This window comes from Bos indicus, chromosome 1, assembly GCF_029378745.1.
Source record: "Bos indicus isolate NIAB-ARS_2022 breed Sahiwal x Tharparkar chromosome 1, NIAB-ARS_B.indTharparkar_mat_pri_1.0, whole genome shotgun sequence".
Classification (NCBI taxonomy): Eukaryota; Metazoa; Chordata; class Mammalia; order Artiodactyla; family Bovidae; genus Bos; species Bos indicus.
The window spans coordinates 115,900,049-115,915,528 of NC_091760.1; the positions used below are offsets into that span (position 1 = coordinate 115,900,049).

General features: G+C 35.5%; 1 protein-coding gene across 3 annotated transcripts in view; it reads right to left on the minus strand.

Annotated features, from left to right (window-relative positions):
* The window catches only part of MBNL1 (muscleblind like splicing regulator 1), a 222,363-nt gene extending 209,983 nt beyond the window's left edge, over positions 1 to 12,380 (minus strand). Inside the window, exon 1 of one of the 3 annotated variants that reach the window (XM_070792920.1) lies at positions 12,247 to 12,380. The gene's annotated coding sequence lies outside the window, so the exon portion shown is untranslated. The remainder of the gene's footprint in view (positions 1 to 12,246) is intronic. The other 2 variants (XM_070793084.1, XM_070793087.1) reach the window with 2 other exon arrangements.
* Between the last annotated feature and the right edge of the window lie 3,100 nt (positions 12,381 to 15,480).

A 15,480-nucleotide genomic window follows, 5' to 3' on the forward strand; every position in this document is an offset into this window, starting at 1 on the left:
TATAGGGGGAAGCCATTTGCTCCTAGATATTGAGTCTGCTTACTCCATTTTTAAAAAAAAATAATATATCTTGCTCAGTAAATTAGCTTATATTCCCTTCCCAAATCATACCCCACCTCCAAACTCCCTCAAAAAGTTTTTAATAATAATATTAATAATAATAATAAGTGTTATTTAATTGGGTCATTTAAAGCTCTTGAGATGAGAAAAATAAATCAGAGGGAATTCATAATTACCATGGAAAATGCAATGTATAAGTTACTGCTACTTATAAGAGGAACAGGTTGATATTGCTAGGGTCCCTATGATCACTGACAATGAGATTTAGGAAGAATAAACAAAGGAACATCTGTTGTCTCTAGAGACTCTAATGTAGCCTTTTCTCTAGTCTTTTCTGCTTCATATCAATGCAGAAATGAAGTGCCTTATGACCCCATTACCAGACATCAGTGAATTTATTTTCAGTGGCCATGATTGGGGTCAATTAATCCACAGCAATTTTGCTGAAAAATCTCAAGTTGATAAATTTAAATTATATTTGAGACCTTTTCACTTTTATCAAACTCACACCTATTATGGAAATAAAAAGGCAAGAAAATGTAGTTAACCTCTGAAGGTAAAACTGAGCTTATCTGAAATTTATATAAATATAATAATTTAATCTCCTAAAAAAACTTTTGACCTATGTAGCAATTCCTGCTTAGCTTCAAACAACAGTTTACTCCCTGGCCTGTGTTAAACACAGATAATGAATGAGTCATTCATTGTATTCCTCCACCCCATCCACATATGCACACATCCTTGCAAATATTTGCTCACTTTGGACAACTCTTTTCCTTGACTTCCAACATAGGTGACCTGGCCCTTTGTCAACCTAACCTCCTTAGTTTTATGCCCCATTTCCCTCAAAGGACCAGACTCCTCCTTTCTACTTCTCAGATGTGCTAAGCTCATTCCTGTCTCTGCACTTGCCCCTCAATCTTCCCAGGTCACTCTTCCCTGAATCCATGGTGCCTTAGTCTTTTCAGCATTCAAGTCTTAGCTTAAGTATTACACTTTCAGAGAGGCCACCTCGGGAGGCCAGCTGTCTTTCTGTCCTTCTGCTTTGCTGAATTTTCTTCATGCTGCTATCATTATCTGAAATTCCCTTTTAAAAAATTTACTTGTCTACTGGTGTACTCATTGTCTTTCCCCACTAGACTAGAAGTTCAGCTCCTGGAGGGTGGAAACTTGGTCTTGTCCACGCTTCAAATGAAAACAGTCTTCTCACAAGAATTAAACTCTTCTCCTCACATAACCCACTTCCTGAGAAGAACCACAAAGTCAGGGACACCAAATACCTCCTGTGGTGAGGCCATAAAATGGGGAAAAATTACAATATGAAATTCATTTTATAAATCATAATTCATAAAATATTAATATTTTTAGTTCTTTGAAATTAAAAAGTTTTAGTTCTTTGTAATTTCCCCTAAATTTATTGTCTTTTTCATGTAATAAAATGTGGATGATTCAATTTTAAAGTTACTTCTTTTACTAAGCCTTGTGCCATCACTTCACCCAGGAGTATAGCTTTAGATTATTTTGATGTCTTGGGTGATACCTTATATTTTTCACATTGTGTCTCAAAATCCATTTCTTTAATATTTCCTCTACTAGATGGTAAGATTTCCAAGGCAGGGGTTGTACCATGTAAATCTATAAATTTCTAATAGCATCTAAACCACAGCTTTCCCTATCTTGTTTCTCAATAAATAAATAGTAGAAGCAATATAATACGATGATAAAAATCCAGCTTAGAGAAAAACACACCAAGATCAGTTATGTTACCATTATCAAGTTAGCTCTCTCTGAACCTCTCTCCCTTTTTCTCTTAAATCTGTAAAATAGTACATATTTCACAGGGTTGGTGAGGTATTAAATTACTCATGGGAAGCTTTTGACATACAATAATATTTTTAAATGGTATTAAAAAATAGTCCTAAAAAGTGACATACCATGTCACATGCAATGGTACTAAAAACTGATGCTAAAAATATAATAAAGCTATTATCATCATCATCACCACTATTCTTTGGGGCCTAAAAGTCTCAAGAACCAAGTTGTATGTTTATAACTTTAATCTTGACATTTTCCACAGACCAAAACCAAAACCAAACAAAAGTCAAAAACAATTTTCCTAGAGCAGCTTTATAATCCACTTTGAGATCTAAAATAGATCCAGAAAACATTTGCAAAATATGTGAACTATATGCATAGCCATGAGGGTGATTCATCAGGAAAGGATTCTGGAAGGAGATTGCTTTATATCTGGCTTGAAGAAAGCAATGAACCCTAACTGCAAAGATGAACATGCATGCTAAGCTGCTTCAGCCATGTGCAACTCTTTGCCACCCTATGGACTGTAGCCCACCAGGATCTTCTCTCCATGGGACTTCCCAAGCAAGAATACTGGAGTGGGTTCTTTCTGCAGGGATCTTCCAGAGCCAGGGATCGAACCCACATTTCTCATATCTCCTGCATTGGTAGGGGGTTCTTTACTACTAGCGCCACCTGGTAAGCCCAAAGAAGAATGGACAGGTGTTTTTCTTGGTGTTGAGGACAGGGACAGAAAAAGTGTAGAAGCAGTGAGGCAGCAATGCACAGAGATTGCCCCTCCATATTCTAAGAGGCTAGTGGCAGCCACTATGAACTCATCTCTTTTCAGCTCAGTGGAAAAAAGCCAACACACACCAAAAAGAGAACTTCTTGGTCCATTTGTTGTCTCCAGGGACCACTTTTTGGTTTCAGTTCCTTTCACTCAGTGGTAACAGAAGTATCCCCACCTGACAACTGCATGACAATTTAGAGTCCTACCATAACCATGGCCTCTTCCAGACCGCCTTGGGAGATAGCTGTTATTTTCATTATGCCTGTTTTATTTGTACATGAGGCTTAGAAATGTTGAAACATTTTGCTTAATAATTTATTTTAGCACCTACTATATTCCATGCAGTGTTTGAGATACTGTGGATATAACATGAACAAAACAGACCAAATCCCTGCCCTCATGGAACTTATATTCTAATGGGAGGAATGGACAGTAAATAATTGAGTAAAAAAAAAAAAAAAACTAAAATGTTATTTAGTATTAAATATCACTCGGATGGAGAAGGCAATGGCACCCCACTCCAGTACTCTTGCCTGGAAAATCCCATGGATGGAGGAGCCTGGTAGGCTGCAGTCCATGGAGTCGCTAAGAGTCGGACACGACTGATCGACTTCAATTTCACTTTTCACTTCCATGCATTGGAGAAGGAAATGGCAACCCACTCCAGTGTTCTTGCCTGGAGAATCCCAGGGACGGCCGTCTATGGGGTCACACAGAGTTGGACACGACTGAAGTGACTTAGCATAGCATAGCATAGCATCATTAGGATACACACACATAAGTATGCACACACACACACACACACACACACACACACACACACACACACACATACTGCTATGTATAAAATAGGGCTTCCTTGGTGTCTTAGTGGTAAAGAATCTGCCTGCCAGTGCAGGAGATACAGGTTTGATCCTTGAGTCAGGAAGAACCCCTGGAGAAGGAAAGGGCAACCCATTCTAGTATTCTTGCCTGGGAAATCCTGTGAATAGAGAAGCCTGGTGGGCTACAGTCCATGGAGTCGCAAAGAGTTGGACACAACTTAGCAACTGAGCGTGCATGAGCAGGCATGTATAAAATAAGTAACTAATGAGAACCTACTGTGTAGCACAGGGAGCTCTACTCAGTGCCCTGTGATGACCCAGATGGGAAGGAAATCTGGAAATGAGGGGATATGTGTGTGCATATGGCTGATTCACTTTGCTGTACAGTGGAGGATAGCACAGCAATGAGGGGCAACTATACTCCAATAAAATTTTTATTAAAAAGTGAAAAAAAATTAAAGAAAATTAAAAGACAGAGAATGACTGGAGTAGGAACTCTTCAATAAAATAGTTGGTGATGGAAGACATCTTTTTGGAGGAACATTTGAGCAGAGATCTGAATAAAGAATGCTTGTGTCTTTATTAAAGAATGTGTGGGAAGAGCTTGCTAAGAAAAGAGAAGGAAAAGTACGTGCAAAGTTAAGATACTCTAGGAGCAAAATAACGAGTGGAGTCAGAACATAGTGAATGAAAGGAAGACAGAGCGGATTTGAAGGCGAAGACGTAGGTAGATGGAGAGTCAGAGCATAGTGAATGAAGGGAAGACAGAGAGGATTTGAGGGCAAAGATGTAGGTAGAGGACAAGACATGAAGAATTTGAATTTTATCATACTTAAAATAGGAAGCCACTGAAGAATTTCAAGCATCGAGTTATATGATTTGGTTTATGTTTTAAAGAGTCACACTGGCACTGGGATGCATGAGTAGAAAAAGAGAGATTTCTTAGGAGGATACAGCAAGTACAGAGACAGTGTCTCACATGATACTCAAGATGGCGGAAGGGGTGAGCCTGATCAGTGTTTTGATATATTTTGGAAAAATATATTTAATAGACTTGCTCATAACTAGGGTGTAAATGAAGCAAAGAGAAAAATTAGTGATGCTTTTGACCTACATAACTAAGTATAAGATGGTGCCATTTACTGAGCAAAGAAGATTGGAGGTGGAGAAATGAAAAGTAGTGGATAAGTAGAATTTTTTTTCTTTTTGGACATGTTGACTTCGACATAACTGTTAACATCTGAGTGAAGAGCTTTAACAATAAGTTTGAGGTACGAACCCAGAAGTTGGCAGATGTTAAGGAGGTATGGATTTTTAAAAATTGAACTGTATGAGACTAGATATTTGGAGAGGGAAGACAAGTAACTTATCTAAGATCCACAGTCAGCAAGTGACAATTGAAATTGAAAATGAATCTTTTGACATCAACCCACTTTCTCTTGTTACCGCAAATATTAGGATGTATTCATAGTTATAAGCAACTGGAGTAGAATATAGGGGAGGTCTGGGAACAGGAACATTCTAGAATAACTTATATGGAAGGATGAGAATTTTTTTCAGTGCTTATGGACTATGAAAATTTATGGTTACTTCTTATCTTACTTTCCTTATCTAATTATTTGTTGTAAATAAGATGATATTTGCACAATTAACTTTTAAAAAATCTCTGGAATGATAAACACATAAGGTTGGCCAAGTACCACAGATATTTATCTCCTTTCTCATTTGAAATGGTCATTTTCTGGAATATTCAAGAAAGTAACTGAATTTAGACCAGATGTAGACTGCATAAAGTGAAGAGGAACTAAAAAGCTTCTTGATGAAAGTGAAAGTGGAGAGTGAAAAAGTTGGCTTAAAGCTCAACATTCAGAAAATGAAGATCATGGCATCTGGCCCCATCACTTCATGGGAAATAGACGGGAAACAGTGGAAACAGTGTCAGATTTTATTTTTTTAGGCTCCAAAATCACTGCAGATGGTGACTGCGGCCATGAAATTAAAAGATGCTTACTCCTTGGAAGGAAAGTTATGACCAACCTAGATAGAATATTAAAAAACAGAGACATTACTCTGTAAACAAAGGTCTGTCTAGTCAAGGCTATGGTTTTTCAGGGGTCATGTATGGATGTGAGAGTTGGACTGTGAAGAAAGCTGAGTGCCGAAGAATTGATGCTTTTGAACTGTGGTGTTGGAGAAGACTCTTGAGAGTCCCTTGGACTGCAAGGAGATCCAACCAGTCCATTCTGAAGGAGATCAGCCCTGGGATTTCTTTGGAAGGAATGATGCTAAAGCTGAAACTCCAGTACTTTGGCCCCATGTGAAGAGTTGACTCATTGGAAAAGACCCTGATGCTGGGAGGGATTGGGGGCAGGAGGAGAAGGGGACGACAGAGGATGAGATGGCTGGATGATATCACCAACTCGATGGACGTGAGTTTGAGTGAACTCCGGGAGTTGGTGATGGACAGGGAGGCCTGGTGTGCTGCAGTTCATGGGGTCACAAAGAGTTGGACACAACTGAGCGACTGAACTGAGCTGAACTGAGACTGTGTAAAATTGAAATATAAAGGAAAAGTTCAACTAGTAATTCAAACAAGTATTTCTGAATTGTGTCATAAAATTTCAATTAGGTTGTATCAGGTTTGTTTAACAGAATTGGTCGCAAGCAAGTAGCAATTCCTCTTCATGACTTAAAAAAGATTAAATAAATTAAGAAAAAAAATTAAAGCAATAATAATGAAAAGGAGAAAAATCTTAAAGCCAGAAACAAATGGAAACAAATAATCTAATTGTATTTTAAGTAAATATTATGATAACCTGAATAAAAAAAAAAGAAGAAAGAGTGAGGGATGGAGTGAGAGAGGAAGGAAGGAAAGTGTATTCATCTAATAATTTACAACTACAGTATTTGGTGGGGTATGAGTGTTGGGGAGAGAAGTGCACACAAACTCTGCCCTCTATTTCAGTAGATTTGCTTATTGTAGTAGCAGTTTGGGTAAAGCAATTTAAAGATTATTTTAGATGTATCATGCTGCTGCTGCTAAGTCACTTCAGTCGTGTCCGACTCTGTGTGACCCCATAGACGGCAGCCCACCAGGCTCCCCTGTCCCTGGGATTCTCCAGGCAAGAACACTGGAGTGGCTTGCCATTTCCTTCTCCAATGCATGAAAGTGAAAAGTGTAAGTGAAGTCGCTCAGTCCTGTCCGACTCTTAGCGACCCCATGGACTGCAGGCTACCAGGCTCCTCTGCCCATGGGATTTTCCAGGCAAGAGTACTGGAGTGGGGTGCCATTGCCATCTCCATTAGATGTATCATAAAATTGAGCAAATGAGTAAGCATATTGATATTGTTAGGATCCAGGGCTCACAATGCAGAAGAAGGAGCACAAAAATATGGAATTGTGGAGGGCAAGAAAGAACCCTCTAGTAATAGATTAGAATTAGAGCTATCAGATGAACTCATGATGTCTAAAACAGAGGTGTGTCTATATAAATTTTTTTTCATGAATGCCTATGATTTGTGAATGCATATTTGTGTGTTTATGTCTATGTATGTATATGCAATAATATATTTCTCCAGAAAGAGTCAAGAAGCAAAGATATGGCAGTGGCAGTGAGTATACTAAACTCCCAAATCTTAGCTTCTAACACTATTCCCCACTAAAGGAAATGAGAAATGAATGATTTCAGGGGTGATACAGGATGGGTACTAGAACATCTTATTCAGAAGAGTAAGAGAATACTTACTCAAATGATGAGGGCATGTTGCAAGGCATCAGAAGTCAGAAAGAGAGGGCTTCATTGGCTAAATGTGGACCATTTGAGCACCAAAATTATTAAGGTGGCAATAGCCATTGAAAATACAGAAATCCATGAGTTCACACCAGTGACAGATAAACATAAATTAATAATCAAATAAGTGGGAGGAAAGAGAGCTCTTTTGCTTACAGTAGAATGTGCAAGACTGATGCAAATGTTCAGGAAGTGCTGGAGTTGAAAAATCATCATTTGGAAACCATTTTAGTACAGATTGCATCAGATAGCACTGGTTAATGCTAAACCGACACGCGGAGCCGTCCTTATAAAATGGAGAAATTAGGCAACACCTTGATTAGATAGCCAAAATTAACACTCTCCATGTGGCATAGATGAGCATCACATGCCTCTAGATGTTGATTGCACCTGTATGTGCCGTATTCTAGCAGAAAATGCATAACCACAAGGTAATCATGAAAAAATGTCAAATATATAAAATGAGGAACTGTTAAAAAGAAAAGAAAAAAAAGTATGTGGATAAACTGTATTCTTTAAAATCTGCAACTCCATACAAAGAAATGTTGTTGAAAGGCTCCAAATTAAGGAAGGCTAAGGAGATACTACAACTAAATGTGATATGTGACATTAGAGTGAATTCTTTACTGGAAGGAGAAATATCATAAAAGTTATTATTAGATAAACAGTAAAGTTAAAATATGGACAAATATGAGATTAAAATATTATATCCATGTAAATTTGTGAAGTAGATAATTATATGTAACTGCTAAATAAGAAACTATTTTTAGTCATTACACAGTGAAGTAAAGGGCCATGGTGTTTGTAACTTGCCCTCAAGTGGTTCAGAAAGAAAAAAAAAAAATAGACATAGAAAGATGGAAAGAATGAGAACAAATTATAAGTAAATGAGGTAAAATATTAAGATTAAGTAAACCTGGGTAAGGGAATAAGAGAGTTCCGTATACTGCTTTTATTTTTATAACATTTTTTGAGCTTGAATTTATTTCTAAATAAATACATTTTAAGTAAATGAAATATAACAAGCATATCTAGTGAGCATTTTGAAAAATCCATTGCCATAAGATATGTGACTTTATCTTACTGAGAAAGCCGCCTAATTGCACTGAGAATGTTTTTATCCCTTCTCTAATTCAGATTTGTTCACTAGCACAGGAAAAGAATAAATGCATCTGCTTAAATTTTTTCTTATGAAAAGTGAAACTAAATTTAACTAAGGTATACTTAAAGAAAAATTCTACTTTTTTTTTTCAGAATCTGAAGAAACTGGTGATGTTTTTGAAGATCATATTACCACTTATATCGAAAAGAAGAATTCTGAGAATGTGGTGACAACTACATACATAAAAAACTAAAAGCTTACAATGAAATATCTGTAAAGTAGAATATTTTTCTTTAAATTTGGATTTTAAAATACAAATTTAGCGTTTTCCTCAATAATACTGAAACATTAAAACTTATTTCTTGTATATATACAGAATAAGGAAAAAATAAAACTGGAAGCAATTTGGAAAACATCAAATATAACTGCCTGATTTTAGTTCATGTAAAATAATAAAAATTATCAGTGATGTCAGGTAAGTGTTGGAAATACAACAACAATGCTCAAATAACAAATAATTTGCATTTTAAATATTTAAAAAATTAGCACTGTTTTTAAAAAATTTATTGGAGTAATAGTTGACTTACAATAAATTAGTGGTGTTTTTATTTTCTACACTGCAGTGCAGACGTGTACAGTCGACTGCATTTAATATATCGTTTTAAGTGGGAGTGTTCAGAAATATAAAAGGGCTTGCCCTTATTCTTTATATTTGCAGATATATACTTTCTTGTATGGAAATGAGATACACATTCTATCTCACAGACAAAATATACTGAGTATATTTTTGGGAAATACACAGTGCATATTTTTGGGAAATCAAGAATTTTCCAATTTATTTAACACATAGTTTTATTAGCAAAATAAATATGAATGCACTACATCTGATGCTTATCTGGAAATCATATGTGTTAAAAATAAATAGAAGATCAACAGATGTAGGTGGATACAAATTTGCTTTTAAAAGGCTGAAAGACTCACAATACCTAGTTTTAGAGAATTTTTGTTTCTGAATTTAAAACATGCCATCCTTCTTAGTTTGCACTTAAACCATAACCTCTTTCAGGCAACAAGCTTTCTTGTGTCTATTTTTCTTTTTCTTTTTTTTTGCAAATGGGGAAATGGCCCAAAGAAGGGAAAGCAAAACAAACAACAAAGAAATATTTCTGTATTTCAAAAGACCTTTTGGAAATCCAGTTGTCTATATCAGAAACAAATAATGTTGTTTCAAAGTAAAGTTATTATATGAAAGATGATATATTCGTCAGGGTGGGATAGAGTCTTCTGTTAGCAAGTCATTCTCTTCTACAGGTGGGCAGTTTTGGGAAGTTCATACTGTGAAAGAGAGATATAGCCAGGGAGTTATGAGATTAGCTGGATCAACCCTGGGTCTCAATCAACTGACAGGTCCTCAGCAATATCACCCACAGGTCACATAGTCAACTGTGTCTTATTAAGACAGATATAAAATTTCACAATGCCATACAGCAGTCATTTAGTTTTAACTTTTATTAGACTCAGTGAAAATCGATGCCTTATATAGTATGTCACATGAATATAATTCTAATGAAACATAGTAAAATATGTGTCTATAGTTCAAAAGTCAAAATTTATGTTTCCCAGCAATAAATTATTTACATTATGGTATCTACTTTCACTTAAAAATTTTGGATGTGGTTGTTCATTGGTCAGTTGCCAAGTCATGTCCAATTCTTTGCGACTTTGGATGTGGGGGCAAAGTCTAAATGTTTTATGTAATGACAGTGTGTGAAATAAAAAGTCTATGTAATAGAAATTCCTTGCTGGTCCAATGGCTAGGACTCCATGCTCCCAATGCAGGGGACCCTGGGTTCAATCCCTGGTCAGAGAATTAGATCCCACATGCCACAACTAAAAAAAAAAAAAGATCCCATGTGCTGAAACTAAGAGCCAGCGTAATCTAAATAAACAAATATTTTTTTAAAAGTTAATGAAAAAAAAGCCTATGCAATGCATCCAGCTGTTTTCCTAACAATACCAGGAATATCCCATTCAACTATCTACATGACTTATGCAAACACAGCCAGATAGGCACTGATTTTTTTTCTGTAGGTATAATTTTCTCAAAGGCAGAAAATATTCTAAGCTTATTTTCCATAATCTAGGACTAGGCTGTTCGTTCAGAGACTTTAATAATTCTCAACAACAACAACATCAACACATCTGTCTTACTAGCAAGATAGCATTTTCTCTATTTATTTAGCCTTTATTTGCGTTCTGAATTACAGCAGTGATCAATTTAGATTCTAATTTCCTTGGATTATGTTTTCTCTTTGTTGTCATCAGTTATTCAGTGTAACACCGCACTATGTATAGCATACACATAGCACATAATAGTTTATGATGTCAAAATATCTCATACTTAAAATTCTGGACATTTAAAAATATTTCCATCATTTTTTTTGAATAAAGAAGGGCATTAAAAATGATATTGTTGCAAATAACATAATGAAATTCTATGGAAGTAGTTGTATTTAATTGATATGTGATACATAAAGATGAAGGTGTATAATTTTAATGGTTTTCTCACAACTATCAGCTTAATTTTAAAATGTTAATTAGTTAAGAATTTCAAACTTTAGTCAACAGTTTACTTCCTGAATTTATAACACTATCAATCTGTTTTTATTTCTTTTTTTTTCCTCCTTATAATCAAAAAACAGCAACTCTTGTTACAACACTTGACATGAAAATAGTTTTTTTAAAAAACCCTTTTTCCAGGTAATGTAGAACCAGTATGACAGTACTGTTTACCAAAAGAGTAAAAATTAAATCCGTTAATTGATTGAACAATGTAGACTTTCTCTTTTGGAAGCCATGCTATTATTGTAACTGAAAAAGCAAACCAAGTCAAGTAAGCGTTTGCATTATTATTTGAATATATATAAATGTTATATATGTGTGTGTATAAGTGCATTTTTCTTTTCAAAGATGTTTTGAGATAAATTGTAATGATTTTGGCCAAAGTCATGGAAACCAACTGCTTTTAAAAGGAAGATTTAAAAATTGTTGTATAAAGAATACAATTGTATTAAAAACACTTAATTCATGTTAATATGTATAAACATTACTCTAATTGGGACAAACAATTGGAAAAAATTACATTGTATTTAGATTACTTTAGAATTTCCTAGTGAGATCAGTTTCAGCTTAGTTTGATCTCCAATTACAAATCCAAATGGTCTTTGTTTTAGTTCTTGCTCTGTTGTTAAGCATTAAACTGTAAACTGATCTTAAGACAAACATGAATTCATTTTTCTAGATCATATCATATACGCTACAAATTGCTTTTCTAAAGTATTTAAATATCACTGTAATGTGATGATATGAAAAATAACACTGAAATGTCCTTTTAAAATAATACATTTTCACAGTGAGTAAACAAATGCAAGAATATCTTTTCCCCAGAAAATGTTCAACTAATAATATGCAAAATTAACAAACCAATATATGTAGGAGAATTTACAAACGTTAAGAATTTACAAACGTTAAGAATTTACTGGAGCTGGGAAAGAAAAAAGTTCTCAAAATTTATCATTAATATAAAAATTCTTTTAGTGTAAGTTGTGTACAAACTTACGAAGAAAGAGTATGTTTAACTTTGCAGTTAAAATAATTTAATGGTCAATGAGAACTTTTAAAATTTCCAGCTTTTTAAAGATTGTATGAAGTTGAGACATTGTAAATTTGCTAAGCATTTTCATTTGAAATATTGACTACTTACTTGAGAGAGATATCCGGTTTAATTTAACTTACTTTGTAATCTGGCCAGTATTTAAATTGTTGTTCTATAAGTAACAACCCAAATAAAATGAAAAGTAATAAGTAATACTTTCTTCTTACCTCTATATCTTATTTACAGTTGCTTGTTGGGCTGCTTAGAGAATTAAATTAAACTAACAGCACCTCAAAGAACTCTGTTCTCTGCTCTGCTCTCTTCTCTAGACAAATTTTTTTTTTCCCCCTGTGCAAAGTGATAGTCTACTGAAAGAGGAAGTTGTGAAACACCACAGTCATTATGCTTTATAAATTCTACAGAGAACAGAAAATTATTCACAAAGCTTACACTTGAAATCATGGTAACAGCCTATAATTTGTGGGTATACATACAAAATTAATGTATATAGTTATATATGTAAGCAAATTTTAGAAAAGTTATAGAAATTTATACTTAAGTAATGTTCATTTATATGAGGAAACATCTCCTCTGTGGTTAAATGATAATCATAGAAAAAGAGAAAATATTGCTCTATGTGGAAGAAATTGTCAAGCTGATATATGAGGAATAAACTTGCTTTTTCATAAGGCTAATTAATGTAAAGTCTTTGGAGTATGACCTAAATGCTAACCTGACTACAGACATTTTGTAAAAACAAAAAAACTTCAGTAAACGGGCATGTTCCTGGAATCTGAATAGTGGTTTTTTTACCTAAAAGTTTTAAACTTCCTTTCCCATGAATAGTTGCCTGTTTCATATAGATAAAGCATTGCAAAACTGAAACTGTTCCTTATTCATGAGCTATGATCTCTCTCAACTTCAGCCACAAGAATAAAAAACAGGTGCAGATTCTGCAATGCTGAGCATTTAACTGGTTAATTTTCTAAGAAGATAGGGCATTAATTAAAAATATCTATGGGACAGTAGGGACAATATTTGAAAAAGGACATAAAAACAGTTGGGCAACACATATACTATTGCTAACTTCAAATAAAAGGAAATACTTATGTATATACTTCTCCCAGGTTACTGGATCATAGAAGCAAATGGGTAGCTGCAATTTTTATGTGGCAGTCCTTCCCACCCTCCCTTGCTGGTTGGTGAAGAGATAGGGGGTGGATTGCAAGAATAATTAAGTAATTATGCAAACCTCCACACGTTGCAAGAACTGCTTTCTGAACTTTAGAAACTACCATACTCTCAAGGTATCACACGCTGCTTTACTTAACCTTATTTTCAAAGAGCCAATAAAAAGTAATTAGGGGATGATTAAAAATGGAAACATTTTCCATTTCACCTAAAGTCATACTTAATGTGAATTTGCAGTAAGTGAAAATAAATGAATACACAACACTAAGAAAGCTCCCTCCCCCGCCCCCCAACACTGAAATCAAACCAAATAAAAACTCCACCATAGAGTCACCAATATGAAATTTGATTAAAAAAGTGAGATACTTATAGAAAAACTTTGAAGAAAAAGTTATTGATGTGATTAACATTGCTTAGATTCTATGTGTTTTGAGAGACTTTATAATTACTATATGTGAGTATTATTATAAAACATTAAGCCCATCTGTTGCTCAAAGACCCAGGTTTACTCCTGGAAGCACAGTGCTCAGTATCTCTGGATGATTTTAATGTGCTAGCTCAATATTTGTGTCCCTTTTACCTGGGTGGTAGATGTATATCACTATTTCTCTAAAAATCCTTTCTAGGCTGGTGAATATGTTCAAGGTTCCCCCATCTCAAAAAATCTCTGACTTTACTGCCCTATTACTTTTCTTTTTGAAAACGTTGTCACCATTGACTTCTTTCAATTATTTAAAATTTGAAAAAAATTATTTAATTTTGGCTGCACTGGATCTTTTTTTGCTTTGTGCAGGCTTTCTCTAGTTATAGAGAGTTGGGGCTACTCTGTAGTTGCAGTGTATGGGCTTCTCATTGCAATGACTTCTCTTGTTGCAGAGCACGGGCTCTAGGACTCACAGGCTTCAGTAGTCGCAGCACATGGGCTAAGTAGTTGTGGGTCATGAGCTTAGTTGCTCTGCAGCATGTGAAATCTTCCTGGACCAGGGATGGAACCCATGTCCCTTGCACTGGCAGGCAGATTCTTATCCACTGTCACAGGGAAGTCCTACTTTTGTCATTTTTTAAAAGCATATATCCCAGAGGTATTGTTTGCACATAGTTGTACAACCATCAGGCTTCCCAGTTGGTGCTAGTGGTAAAGAATTCTCTTGTCAATGCAGGGGACAGACATGGGTTTGATCCCTGGGTTGGGAAGAATCCCCTGAAGAAGGAAATGGCAACACACTCTAGTATTCTTGCCTGGGAAATCCCATGGACAGAGGAGCTTGGCAGGCTACAGTCCATGGGATCATGAGTTGGACATGACTTATCAACCAAACCACTACCAGCATTGTTCCATTGTTTGTCTATACTGTATTTTGTTTATCCAGTCATTCTCTAATGGATATTTGGGTTACTTTTACCTTTTGGCTGTTGTGAATAATGCTTCTATGAACATGAGCATACAAATATCTGTCTCTACTTTCAATTCTTTTGTGTATATGTATGTGTGTGCATGCTCAATAGTGTCCGACTCTTTGCGACCCCATGTACAGTAGCCCACCAAGGTCCTCTGTCCATGGGATTTTCCAGGCAAGAATACTTGAGTCTGTTCATTTCCTACTCCAGGGGAACTTCCCGACCCATAGATCGAACTTGCGTCTCTGATGTTCCCTGCTTTGGCAGGTGGATTCTTATATATCTAGAAGTAAAGTTGCTGGATTATGTGCTTTTCTTTTTTTTTAATTTTTGAGAAACTGCCATACTGTTAAATCTTCCTATCTTCCTTATTTGTCATGCCTCTGCACTCTGGTTTCTGTCTCTGCTGTGTATCAAGACTCTTGACAAAGTCATAGAATGATCTTGATACCAAATCCAAATGACAACTCAAAGCCCTGGTATTTGACCTCTTTGCAACATGTGCCACTGTTGACCACTTCCTCCTCCTAGAAGTGTTCTTTGTGCTTGAGTTCTTTACTTCGCCCTCTCCTGATTACATAGCAATTGCTTCTTTGATTTTCTTATAGGGTTCCTTTAACTGTGTTCATCTACTAAAGATTGGAATTTCTCAGGATTCTGTTCTGGGCCTGCCCAGATTTTTACCCACAGTCTCTTTAGTATACATCCATGGTTTCAGTAGGCAAATATGTATTGCTCCCAAACCTGTCTCCAACCTAGGTATCTCCCTAAAGAAGTTTTGACCAGTGCAAAATACAAGATCATTTTTACTTGTGATCTAGAGGAAAAGATTTTGTCTGGAGGCAGTAAGATCAGCCTGAATTAATTTTCAC